Source organism: Hemitrygon akajei, chromosome 6, assembly GCF_048418815.1.
Source record: "Hemitrygon akajei chromosome 6, sHemAka1.3, whole genome shotgun sequence".
NCBI classification, from domain to species: Eukaryota; Metazoa; Chordata; class Chondrichthyes; order Myliobatiformes; family Dasyatidae; genus Hemitrygon; species Hemitrygon akajei.
Window position 1 is genome coordinate 92,747,723 of NC_133129.1, and position 14,298 is coordinate 92,762,020.

The following is a 14,298-nucleotide window of genomic DNA, read 5'->3' on the forward strand; positions in this document are numbered from 1 at the left end:
TGGCCTGTCCTTGGCGGTTGGGAAGATGTTGAAGTCTATTGTAAAGGATTAAGTTACAGAGTACTTGGTGCTGCAGCGCAAGATAGGACAAAATCAGCATGGTTTCCTTAATGGGAAAACTTGCCTGACGAACCTGTTGTAATTCTTTAAGGAGATTACAAGTAGGATAGATAAAAGGGATGCTGTGGATATTGTACATTTGGATTTTCAGAAGACCTTTGACAAGGTGTCACACGAGGCTATATAACAAGTTAAGGGCTCATGGTATTACAGTAAAGTTACTAGCATGATTGGAGCATTGGCTGATTGGTAGGAGGCAGTCAGTGGGAATAAAAGGATCCTTTTCTGGTTGGCTGCCAATGACTAGTGGCGATCCGTAGAGATCGGTGTTGGGACTGCTGCTTTTTATGCTGTACATCAATGATTTAGATGATGGAATAGATTGGCTTCGTTGCCAAGTTTGCAGATGATACAAAGAATAGTGGAGGGGCCGGTAGTGTTGAGGAAACAGGAAGGCTGCAGATGGCCTTAAAACAGATTAGGAGAATGGGCAAGATAGTGGCAAATAAATACAATGTTGGAAAATGCACGGTCATGCACCTTGGTAGAAGAAATAAATGTTAAACTATTTTCTAAAAATCTTAAGATGGAAAGGGACTTGAGAGTCCTTGTGCAGACCACCCTAAAGGTTAACTTGCAAATTGAGTTGGTGGTGAGGAAGGCAAATATTTCAAGAAGTCTAGAATATCAGAGCAGGGATGTGATGCTGAGGCCTTGTAAGACACTGGTGAGGCATCACCTTGAGTATTACAAGCAGTTTTGGGCTCTTATCTAAGAAAAGGTGTGCTGGCAGTGGAGGGGGTTCAAAGGAGGCTCACAAGGATGATTCCAGAAATAAAAGTCGTTACCACATGAGGAGCATTTGACAGCTCTGGGTCTGTACTTGCTGGAATTTAGGAAGATGGGGGGAGGGGGGGATCTCATTCAAAACTTTTGAAGACCTGGATAGAGTAGATGCAGAAAGGATGTTTCCCATGGTTGAGGAGTTCAGGACTAGAGGGATAGAGGGGCATCATTTAAAACAGACATGGAGAATTTTCTTTAATCAGAGCATGGTGAATTTGTGTAATTTGTTACCACAAACAGCTGTGTAGTCAATGGGTGTACTTAGTGTTGAGATTGGTAGGTTCTTGATTGGCCACGACATCAAAGGTTATGGGGAGAAGGCCGCAAAGTGGGGCTGAGGAGAGAAGAAAAGGGATAAGCCATGACTGAAGGATGGAGCAGACTCAATGGGCCAAATAGCATAATTCTGCTCCCATGTCTTATGGTCAATGGACTCACTTTCAAGAATTCTTCATGTCATATTCTCAATATTTATTGTATGCGTGCATGCGTGTGTGTGTGTGCATACACACACAGAGACACATTTTGATAATAGATTTACTTTGAACTTTAAAAATCATGCAATTTTTCATCACGGGAATTGAATTTGGAAACAGCTCCGAAAGCTCTTACTAAAATAGCAAGCATTAGAAGCTGAGATGACATCAGCAGATATTCTGCAATCTGTTGCTGTGCGAAATTATCCAAGCCTGGCAGAAAGCCACGGACCTTTGTTTGCCTCATTTAGTAAGAGCATAAGCAAAGGACACAACTGGCCAAGTAACTTAGTATAGTATATACAACTTTCCATAGTAGACAAATTACTGATTATGTAAAAATGAAACTAGAGTCAGCAACTCCTTTTTATAAAGGATTGAGGTCTGGCCATTCAAACACACCCACAATTCACCCACGTTACAGAACCATTAGCAGACCTGTCAAATAGATGCATCAGCCAGAGGGGAAGTTAAAAATAGTACAAGCCACCTCCCACGTCCCCTCCTCATCAAGTGCTTAACCAGCAGGTAGCAGCTCCTTGGCGATAAAGACATGAAAGTCTTGCATTTAAAAAGAGCTCTCTGCTGGTTTGTTGGTCTCAGTCTGATTGGCAATGGGAGGAAGGGAGGGGCAGGAAAAAGAGAAAGTTACTGCAATGAGTTGGTTTGTTGGGGGAAGAAAAGCAGGAAGAGAAAATGAGAGCCTGATATCTCACTCCTGCTTAAAAACAAGCTGGCAATTTCTTTAACATGCAATAAATTTCACTCATGGGCACAGTAAGTTATCAATCAAACCAGTTAGGGAGAAGAGCAAGAAGAAAACAAAATCAAAATGTTGTGTCTGCACCTTCAAATAGCCAGAAACACATTACATCCTTTTTCACTGACTTTGGGAAGGTACACAAAGGAAAGGTTTGCATCAAGCAGATTACCATTAGCTTTGGATAGATCAATAGGGTGAAAGGTCAAGCACACATTCTTAATTCACTTTCAAAATCCAGACTTTGTACCAAACACACCCTCAAGTGAACACTGAGGAAGAAGGTGAAGTCTGAGGAGTCTCACTTCACCCATACACCAATTATAGTTCTCTCTGAGAAATAGATGTTGGTAACAGGCAGCCTCCATTCACTCTCACTGGAATCTCAATGGATTTCAGAGACAAAATAGAGCAGCAACAAACACTGGCTCTCCCCATTTAATATGGAAGTTGGGCAACAGCTTACTAGTAGTTCAAAAGAAATACAACTAAAAACATTAACAACACTTTTTGGAGGTAAATTGTGGTATACTATCACTGCAAACAAAGAAGAGGTGAGTGAAGGCAAAGCAGACTCAAGGGATGAACCGTGCTGATGCAAAGCAGATTCTGTTCAGAGAATTTAGCACCAAACACACACAAAGTAGGCAAAGACCTCAAAACTAGATACCATCTTTATTTCATGAAATCACGGGGAGATGTTCCTCACGTCTCCGCCAACACAATGTTACAATTCAAATGCACCTATACAATTGGTTCCTCATTGATGACGTGATCTATTGTTAAATTAGTACAAGGAAGATAGACCAATTCTTATCATACTATCCCCATGATTCTGCTAACCCTTAGTCCTCAATGGAGTTAAGAGTGGGTGATTCGGAAGAATTCTGATATCCATTCACCTAATGTGGGTATGCGGTTGGATCGCTCTAAGTGCTGCACCAATTTGGAGGGGTTGAGAAAGGCTTCGGGCTGAGTTGCAGAGTCTAGGCCCAGAGTGCATCACTTCAGCTGGGCCCAGGTCCCATTGCGTAACACAACCTGGTGTTTGGACAATTTAAGACTGGCCAAGAAAGACTGAAAAGACATGGTATCAGGACTGGAGCTAAGGGTCGGGTCAATTTCACTCCCTCTCCCACGATAGTCACTCCTTTCGCCACTGCTCTAAGGCTGTGAGACTACTCCAGCTGCTATGCACTTCGTGTCTGCAAGCTTTGCGGCGATTTGCCCTGCTCTATGAGGAACTGAGACCAAGGCTTTGGGCCTACTCTGGCTGCTCCAAGGATTTGAGCCTTTGCACTCAATTTGGTTCAAAATGCTGTTGCTTGCTTCTATTGTTTGCATGATTTGGGTTTTTCTCTGCACATTGGGTGTATGTCTCTTTTTTTAAAAATTGGTTTCTTTCAGGTTTCTTCATTAATGGCTCCCTGCAAGCAGACAAAATCTAAAGATTGTATAATTTATACATACTTTGATAACAAATATACTTTGAATCCTTTTGAACCGTTTGGTTGGTTGAGAAACTGCCCACCTACAACATTTTAACAAACATTTCTCGACTTAATTCTTATATTTAAAAAAAGTGATCACCATGTTACCCAGGGGGAGGGTGCAAACGATTCCTAGAAAACATCATATAGCAATTTTCCTTAACACAAAAAGTCACATCATCTGAGTGTGCATCAAAAAATTAGAGATCAGAAAAAAAATTAAACATTGATTCTGAATTTTATCCTGCATCTCAAATTTTTGGCTGGTGATTTGTGAATTCTAGGAGTGTGAATTTCCGTTACCTGAACAGGGAGACATAACAAATGTGTGCCTATCACACAACACATTTCAAGAACACCAAGCAGCTAAACAGTCCTATGGTCTCCAACTGATCATTCGTGGCTTCATGCCAGCATAACGCTAGAATACAAAGTTTGACTGCATTCCAACCAAAGTGGATCCATATTCCTAGTTCCAATGCACTCTGCTTCCTTATAGCCTTCCAAAATATTGAGAAATCACTCACAAGCTGCTGTTAAAAAATCACTGACCATCAGAACAAGCTTCAGCCCATCAAGTCGAATGCCCATTTGCAACTCTCACACAAGTTTACCTCACAGAAACTCCAAGAATAGGGTTTTCAGTCTGAATAGTTCCTTCACATTATCAGCAACTTTAAAAAGATACCTATAATCCAACAACATCCCATCTCCAACCCCTTCCCCAATATGAAGGACAAGCACCATAAGTTCTGTCTTCAAGCACATTATATATTATGCAATGAGATCAGAATCTACTTTGTGTTGCAAACAAGAGCATTTTGTTGTGCATTAACAGAAGGAGCCCATTCAACACATGACCATGATGCCAATTAAGATTAATAAGACAATTTTTTTTTAAATTCACTAAGCCTGGCTGATGAAGCCAACATTCATTACAATCCCTTAAAAGAGCTGAAACCCTGGCAAAAGTACTTTCACATTGCTGTTGAGTAGAGTTCCAGCAATGATCATTTCCAATTCAGGATAGAGGGGAACCTACTAGTGGCGGTGCTCCAATAATCTCACTTTCCAGTACTTGGCTCTAAACCTTGAATATTATGGCACAGAAAGTTTGTAAACTCAATCAGATCTATCATGGGTACTAGCCTGCCCTGCAGCCAGGACATCTTCAAGGAGCAATGCCACAAAAAAAAGCATCAATCATTAAGGACCCCGTTCACTGAGGACATGCCCTCTTCTCATTGTTACCATCAGGAAGGTAATACAGGAGCCTGAAAGCACACACTCAACGATTCAGGAAAAGCTTCTTGTGCGTATGCATGCACATGCATATGTGCATACGTATCAATTACTCAAGGATCATGATGATGGTGCATTCTTCAGAAAATTAAACTGAGACATTTCCTTCCTTGTCAATACCTTCAACTGCATGTTCAGCATAAAGATGCAGCACCTTCAAACACACCACAGCTACAAGATCTGTAAATTTTCAGTATGAGGAATGCCTGCAGTTTGAAAAGTACTGAAAGCATTACAGTAGTAACACCCTCAGCACTAACATACCTCAATTTGATTACAAATCGATTTATCAATAACACAGAGAGAAGAATGGGGGTAGGGAAGAAACTAAAACCAATCACTTATAAAGGAATTGGTGGAGAACTACTGTAGATTCCGGATTTTAAGCCGCTACTTTTTTCCCACATTTTGAACAGCTTTGAACTCTGCGGCCTTTAATACGGTGCGGCTAATGCATGATTTTTTTTCATGCCGCCAAAAACATTTTGCCTCGTAACAGTAGACCAATAAAATTGATGAGTAGTTCACAGAGGTCCAATGAAATTGTACGATAAATCAAGCGCACTTTCACAATTAAATTATTGTAAATCAGTCATTTGTACTCACCCTCATCAACATGGAAAACACTCGAAGAAAAGCATTGTGCTGCCTTTATGGCAGTTATTTAGTTTATAATATTTTCGCTTAGTAATTCATTTTCTAGTTAAAGTTAGAAGAGTTTTAACTATATTTGTTTTCTGTACTACATCGCGGGATGCTATGACGTCACACCCGGTTTCGCCGCGTCTTGTGGGATACCAGTTTGCGATAAACGGGACGGCGGGGGCGAGCGGCGGAGCCAAAATGCTGCTTTTAAGTTAAAGGCGATCAATAACTTTTCCTGGTAGGCTGCAGTATATATATTTTTTACCAGTCGTTAGGAGATATTGGAATGTTGTTCAGTAAAAAAGTATACGCAACGTATATTTAAAAGTAGCCGCGTTACAGGCACGGTTCGAAAAAAAGCATTTGCAATATGTATTTGTTTATGTTACCATATGGATTTAATTAAAAGTTAAAAAATCCTCACGTGTAATATCTTTCTGTGTAAATATCTCATATTACAACGTGGGACACCTGCGGCCGAAAATCCGGTGCGGCCTAAAATCCGGTGCGGCCTGTACAAGTAAAAAATTGATTTTCTTTCTAAAATTAGAGCCAGCGGCTTTTAATCAGGTGCGCTCTGTAGTCCGGAATCTACGGTATATATGGAGGTTGTCAAATTAGACTACATGCGTAAAGAGTGAACGAGCCGTATGGCAGAAGGTTTAAGCAACTTAAATGCAGATTTCCACTGAAATTTGTAACTGACACAATGCCAAAAAGAATATTGTGGAACAATGGCAAAGCTAATCAACTCTCTCTTTCTAAAAGGAAAGAATTTAAATCCATACTCACACAATCTCCCCCAGAGGCTCAGCTGGATTTTTTTTTGTCAGTTAGGATGGCGATAGGGATACTACAATTGGTCTCAGTATCACTGGGTAGGAGAAAGAAAAAAAATATTGGCAACAGGACAATAAGCAATTCCAAATAAGCAGATTGTTGGTTGGCAATGAAACATGTGAAGCAGCTAGGTTAATACATTGGAACAGAGAAGGCTAACTCAGCTGCAAACAATTATAAACATTTTGGATAAGAGATTAATAAAATGCATAAATTACTGCTATTTTAAGATCCAAGGGATATATACAACAGGACTTTCAAAAGTGAAAACACATGATAGAACAGTCAAAAGTCATAGCATTCTTTGCTTTATAAAAAGTGAAATGATTTTTCTTGAATAACCAATTGAAATCATTACATGAAATAATGTAATGCTCCCATTATTTACTCTATACCATAGAACAGGGGCTCCCAACTTCTTTTAAGCCAAGGACCCATACCAATAACTGAGGGGGTCCCTGTTCTACAGGGATCTTGAGACCATGGGTCGGGCAATACCAATGACGTAACAAAATGTAGAAAACTTTTAAAGGCAGACATGGGTGTTAAAAATTGACACTGACTCTTAATTCCCAGTAGTGAATAGTTTGGGAAATATTTGGAACAAATTGAATTTCAAACAAAAATTCTACCAAGTTCAATTCCCTAACAAAAACAGTAAGACAAACATCTCAAAAAGTAATAAACTGTATAGGGAAAATGGATATTTCTTCTACACATACAGCAGAGATGAGAAAAGCTGAACATAATATCATCAGTGTCTTTCAAAGTCCAACGCTACATCCCTACCTACCATGAGAGGTGGAAACAGTTAAGGCTGGTCAACAGGACGTTGCTGAAGCCATATAGGCCAATCCCCTGCACAGTGGGAAGAAGTGTTGATGAACTCCAACCATACCATCTACTTCAGAGAACAATGAAGATGGGAGGTACTGAATGGCCAATGATTGACTGGGAGCTAATGGCACAAGTAATTAAAATCACCAGTAGGCCCGCAGCTACTCAATGATGTGCCAATTTTATTTATTGTATAATTTTATAATTGTATTTATAAAAATACACATGTAACATGCAATTTCCCATGCAATGACCATTAATTTTGAACAAGATTTTCTCCCACTGTGATATTCTTCCTGGTTGATAAATTTGTGACAAACCTCCTGCCCATTTTGTAATTTAGCAGTAAGATCATATTCAAAGTAAACCTTGTAGCATTGAGCTCCAGTGCTTTCAGCCCCCTACTTCACCCAGGTCAGCTCTACCATTCAACAGTAGCTTAGCCTATGCGCTATCGGCTTATAGCTAACATTATAAAGTATTGACCATGGTAAGTCCTCCTAGAATATCGCAATGAGATAATTTCCCATACTAAACATTAAGTTGATCTACAGACACTAGCCTCTCCATGTACTGTAGCTCAACACGTTGAAATCATATTCATTGCCTTTATTGAATTGCTGAACATTAAAATCTGCCTGAAGAACCTACATGAGGAAATCTGCAGATGCTGGAAATTCAAACAACAATACACACAAAATGCTGGTAGAACACAGCAGGCTAGGCAGTATCTATAGGGAGAAGCGATGTCGACATTGCTTCTCCCCATAGATGCTGCCTAGCCTGCTGTGTTCTACCAGCATTTTGTGTGTGTTGTTGAAGAACCTACATGTTATTTTTGCTACCACAGAAATCCCTTAAATACTCCAAAGCCAGTACTTCCATGAATTCACTGTTCATGAACAGCAGTCAGTAACAGAAATATTCACTGATAAATCAAGTTAATCCAGTACCAGCTTTCGAGTCCTGCATGCCTGCTTTCCATTCAGTAATATCAAGGCTAATTTTTTTATATCATCTTCACTTGCTTGCACTAATGCCACATCCTTCAATTCTACAATATTTAAATATCCATGAATGCCATTTATCCATTCAGTGATTCAGTCTCTATAGCTCTTTTGGTTAACACATCTTCAGTCTGGGTGAACAAACATACATTCTCCTTGCTGCCTGAATGGCTGTTATGAGAATGTTTACTTGTCAGTCGAAAGCCACTTCTATTGTGTGGGTTATCAAGTGTCCGGTTTGACGTATACAGCAGCTCTTTCCCAATGGTTGCCTTGTGTGCCATTGAACTGGTGTCCAGTTACCGACACCTTGGGGTACAAGAATAGCACATGCAGAAGGCTCGCTCTCCCCTTTTGTTACCTGGGTGTGCATCACACTGAGATTGGGACCAGTGCTGAAGAACCATTGGGAAAGCATGGTCCAGACATAGAAGGCCCATGCGCAGTCTTCACTCAGTATGTTTGTTGAATATTTAGTTTTGTACTTAGATCTTGGTTGAATCTATTACTGTTTGTAAATAAATGATTAATATGCTTATTCATAATCAGTGTCTTCTGTCTCACTCACCAAACCTGTGAACCTGCTTCTACACTACAAAGGCCATTCCTTATTTTGCAACTACAACCACACCACCACTTTCATCAATGTGATCACATATCACTCTTCTAAACATTACAAGGCAATCCCAGTCTATTCTCTCATAATAAACCTGCCTCCCCAGAAAGGAACCTGGAGAATCTTAGCGGCATCTTTCTTTGCCTGTACTGGTGGTACAGTGACATCTACACCAGACTTCAGAACGAGAGGTCCTGGGTTCAAATCCAGCCCGCTGCATTGAGTGTAGAGCTAACAACTCTGCCTCGTAAAACAAACGCTGCAGAAACGACGAGGTTGCCACCCAATGTGCCAAACTGGGACAGAGATCTTTCCTTAGTTAGAAGTCCAGCCAGGTGCCCAATATTCCAGTTGCTGTCTTTGTTCTCTGTATGTAACCACACAATCTCTTTTATACTCATTCTTCTTGCAGTGGAAGACAATGTCCTGTTTCCTTACTTAATCGAAATATAGGCAACCCTCCCATCCCTACAATAAGGAGGTGGCATTCTGAGAAAACAGAGCATATCACTAATTTCCAAGACTTGAAGTAAAGTCACCTGCATGCACATCATTTCAAGAGAATTAATGAAAGTATAACATTTTCCTCCTGTAAATTCTCTAAGAGTGAATTCTATTCTGCAGCTTAAATTTCTGGGGAGTGATTCATGAATGGTGCAAGGGCAAATTTCTGCTACAAAAAGTAATGCAGAGTTGCCTGTATTTACTCTCGGTGATTCATACACAAAGGTACCAAAGCTCAATTGAATACTAATTCCTTTCAATCTTTCATTAAAAAATATTCAGATAAAACAGTTTCCTAAGATTTCCTGCCTCCTACACTTCCGCAGAAAAACTGTTCATATTCTGGTAAAGTTACTAACATATTTGGAACTGTTCTATGAGTCATGAAAATTATTTTAAATATTTTGTTGACCCAAGCACATGGGCAGTTCAGGAAAAAAAAGAACCCAAACACCATATCATTTTATATCCATAGCTTAACTATGACCACACAACTAAAAGTTAACCCACTGCAAATAAACCTGCTCTATTATCTTCAAAATAGTATCAACATTAGAAGCCAAGAGGAAAAGTGTGATTTTACTTAAGCTTTTAAGCTTTTTCTTTTGGTTGGTTCAGGGCAAAAATGTCAAGATGCTTTACTACAAATCAACCAGAATTTGAGAACTTATTGAATGCTAATCAACTGAGGCTACCTGGCACAAATTATCTGAATGAACACACCAGGCACCAATTCAATGGCTTTGCAACATGTGTAACAATTTGTTACTGTACATCCAAAAGGTTACAAACTCCCAAATCAGAACACGGGTATCATGGTAGTGAGGAATATACCACATGCATAGCCTACTGTTCTTATTCTACACCCCAAGATTTGACATCTCATACAAAACCAAAGTGAAAAGGCCAAAGATTCTCTAGATTTGTGTCCACTGTATCACCACATTGTCCAACCAGCTGCACTTGTGGTTTGAGGCGACTTACTCTGGAAATCCATTAAAACAATAGCTGTTCTAAATAATTTCAGATACTTCTGCTATAATACATTTCTAAAAAGTAAATTGGTTTTATTACGAATGAATAGGGAACACTATTAGCATAATCCTGGCTGCATTGGTCAAATAAGATTGCAATTGGGTAAACCAGCTTGAATCTAAACTCTAAAAGCAACTATAGCCTGTTTGGTTGTATCTTTCTACAACACAAGGTTTCCAAGGAATACAACAATCAACATCAGCAAAACCAAAAGAACTGACTGTGGACTTCAGAATGGGTAAGATGAGGGAACGCACACCAGTCCTCAGAGGGATCAGAAGTGGAGAGAGCCAGCAATGTCAAGTTCCTGGGTGTCAGTATCGCTGAGGAACTAACATGGACCCAATATATCGATGCAGCTACAAAGAAAGACCATGGAGAGCATTCTTAACTGGCTGCATCAATGTCTGGTGATGGTGGGGGTTGCGACTACACAGAATCGAAGTAAGCTGCAGAGAGTTATAAACTTAGTCAGCTCCATCACAGCATCCAGGACATTTTCAAGGACCAATGCCACGAAAAGGCAGCATCCATCATTAAGGATCCCCATCATCCAAGTCATGCTCTTCTCATTGCCACCATCAGGAAGGAGGTACAGAAGCCTGAATGATTCAGGAACAGCTTCTTGCCCTTTGCCATTCAATTTCTGAATGGACATTGAACCCATGAACACTACCTCACTACTTTTTTATTTCTATTTTTGCACCACTTATTTAACAATGTATATCTAACATGAATTTCAGCTATTATATATACCTACTTGCTGTAATTCATGTTTTTCCTCTATTGTTATGTATTGCATTGTACTGCTGCAAAGACAAATTTCACGATATGGGTAGTCCCCGAGTTACAAACGTCTGACTTACAGACAACTCGTTCTTACGAACCAAGGAAGGAGAATGCTGTCCGCCATTTTAAGTCAGATCGCGACGCTGTCCGCCATTTTAAGTCGTTGCCATTGACACTGTGTTGAGTGTGTAACTTTGTATTTGGCTTAAATTTTTCTTAGCAAGATTCACCCTGACCCAGCCTTCCCCCGTTTCGGTCGGCTGGTGGCGCAGTGAGATCAGTGCCGGGCTGGATAACGGAGGTTCCTGAGTTCGATCCAGTGACAGACCACTCCCGTGCCGGGTTGATATCGATCCAGTGACTCCTGTACCGTCCGTGCCGGGTTGATGTCGAGTGCGCAACTCAACCTCGTAAAAAAAAACACTACCACCTCCAGCTTAAATTCCCACGTGGAATATTGTGGAGGATCAAATACAGTACCCAAACCCAGCACAGCCCCCACTTGTCCCATTTAACCTGTCTCAGTGCGGTGGACTTTCGGACCCGGGAATTCAGTGTGGTGGTCCCTAACACCCAGCGGACCTCGGGAGCCAGCAGAGGTCGGGACCCGCCACGTTTCCTTTCTGATCTTGATTGAAAATAAAGTGGAAACAATAAAGTGATTGTAAAGAGTTGAAACGCCATCAATCATCAGTCAACGATCTGAACAATTTTAAAGGATAAAGTGAGAATAATGGAGCATGTGAAGGCCCTGCCCCGAAGAAAGCTACAATTATTACTAACCAATGCAGTGGTTTAATTATTGGAATACATATGTTTAAGTGTTTTATATGCATAGAAAGGTAAAAATATATACTATATACTAAGACAAACTTTTGACAAACTGACGCTAAATAATACCGGATGTACTTGCTCCGACTTACGCACAAATCTGACTTAAAGACGGTCTCAGGAATGGAACTCGTACGTAACCCGGGGACTGCCTGTATATGCTGGTGATATTAAACCTGATTCTGAATCACTTTATAGCGGAACTACTTGTACTTGTTGGGCTTTGCTGAATAACCAACCACAAACTTAAGCCCTTATTATGTTGTGCCATCTTGGAAACATCCTGGATCATTTTTCCTCAATAAATGAATGAAAAAGTATATATTTTTGTGTTATTTGTTTAATTGGGTTCTCTTTACTAATTTTAGGGCTTACATGAAGATCTGATCACATTTTAGGTTATACTTAAGCAGAAATAGAGAAAATTCTAAAGGGTCTGCAAACTTTCTACCACCACTGTACCACCATGCAACTGGATGTTGAACTTCCTAACCAACCAGATAGTCATGATGCACAACTACTTCTCCCTCTCCATCATTCTAAATATGGGTGCCCTCCAGGGCTGTGTGTTGAACCCACTGCTGCTCACACACGATTGCAAAGCCAAACACTTGATTAATCTCATTAAGTGTGCCAATAACATGACAGTGGTATGGCTCATCACCAACAACGATGAGACAGCCTACAGAGCGGAATTGAAGAGCTCAAGGCTGATGCCAGTCAAAGAACATCAATGTCAATAAGACAAAGGATATGATTATTGACTTCAGAACTCACACTCCTCTTTACATTTACAGCACAATAGTGGAAACTGAGCAATTTCAAACTCCTGGGAGTGCACACCCCTAAACACATTCTACACAACCGGGAAAGCTCACCTCTACTTTGAGGCTGAAAAGAGTTGGACTATTCACACGTCCTTCTACAGATGCACAATAGCATAACATGCTGATCATTGCTTGGTACAGAAACTGCACATTACTGTGCCAGAAAAGGACTAGTAACGTCATGAAGGATCCCATCCAACCTACACACAGACCATTTGCTCCACTTCCATCAGGGAGGAGGCTACATAGTATCCACGTCAGGACCACCAAACTCAGACTGTCAGTTTCTCCAGAAGGCTGATCAATAGCTCCACCCACTATCCTACCTCTCCACATCCACACCACCACTACTTTATCATTTCCTGTCAGAGTCACCTTACGTGTAGATACCCCTGTGCCTAGCATCATTTTATGGACATACAATCAGTATAAGCTATTTATTTATATTTGTGCTTTTTATTATGTTATTTATCTTATTTGTTTTTTTTGGCCACATCAGATCCAGAGAAACATTATTTTGCTCCTTTTTACACTTGTGTACTGGAAATGATATTAAACAATCTTGAATCTCTATATTTAAGGATGCACTGGCATGTCCAGAGGAAGTTCTTGAGAATAATCCAAGGAATGAAAGGGTTAACAGGAGGAGAATTTAATGGCTCTAGGCTTGTACTCACTGGAGTTCAGAAGAATTGGGGGGGGGGGTGGAGGAGGAGGAAGGAAATCTCAATTAAACCTACTAAACATTGTAAGGCCTGGACAGAGTAGATTTGGAGAAGACATTTCCAATAGTGAGAGTCTAGGGCCACAGGGCACAGCCTCAAAATAGGACGACAGCACTTTAGAAGAGATGAGGAGGAATTTCTTTTGCCAGAAGTTGGTTAATCTGCGGAATTTGTTGTCACAGTCAGCCAAATCATTTAGTATACTTAACATAGATTGATAGGTTCTTGATTAGTAAGGGCATCAAAGGTTACAGATTAAGAGGGATAATAAATCAGCCACGATGGAATTGTGGAGCAGACCCAATTACCTGAATGGCCAGATTCTGCCCCTATGTCTTATGTGTAGTGTAGGCCTCCATTAGTCTCGATAGACCATGGATTTGCACAACCCTGGGCAAGGTTGGATGGAAGACCAGCAATTGCCCATGCTGCAAGTCTCCCCTCTCCACGCCACTGACGTTGTCCAAGGGAAGGGCATTAGGACCCATACAGCTTGGTATCGGTGTTGTCGCAGAGCAATGTGTGGTTAAGTGCCTTGCTCAAGGACACACACGTAATTTCAGCCAAGGCTCAAACTAGCAACCTTCAGATCACTAGACGAACACCTTAACCACTTGGCCATGCACCAACACCTATGTCTTATAATCGCAAGACAATATAATTATTTAATCCTCATTCTGCCTTCATTTCACATGGAACTTCTAGAGT

The 14,298-nt window shown here is 40.6% G+C and overlaps 1 protein-coding gene across 6 annotated transcripts in view; it reads right to left on the reverse strand.

The window, feature by feature from the left end:
* LOC140729277 (GRB10-interacting GYF protein 2-like) overlaps positions 1–14,298 on the reverse strand; it is a 149,352-nt gene that overhangs the window by 114,423 nt on the left and 20,631 nt on the right. For all 6 annotated transcript variants that reach the window (XM_073048874.1, XM_073048873.1, XM_073048872.1 and 3 more), the window contains exon 4: positions 6,372–6,453. The gene's annotated coding sequence lies outside the window, so the exon portion shown is untranslated. The remainder of the gene's footprint in view (positions 1–6,371; positions 6,454–14,298) is intronic.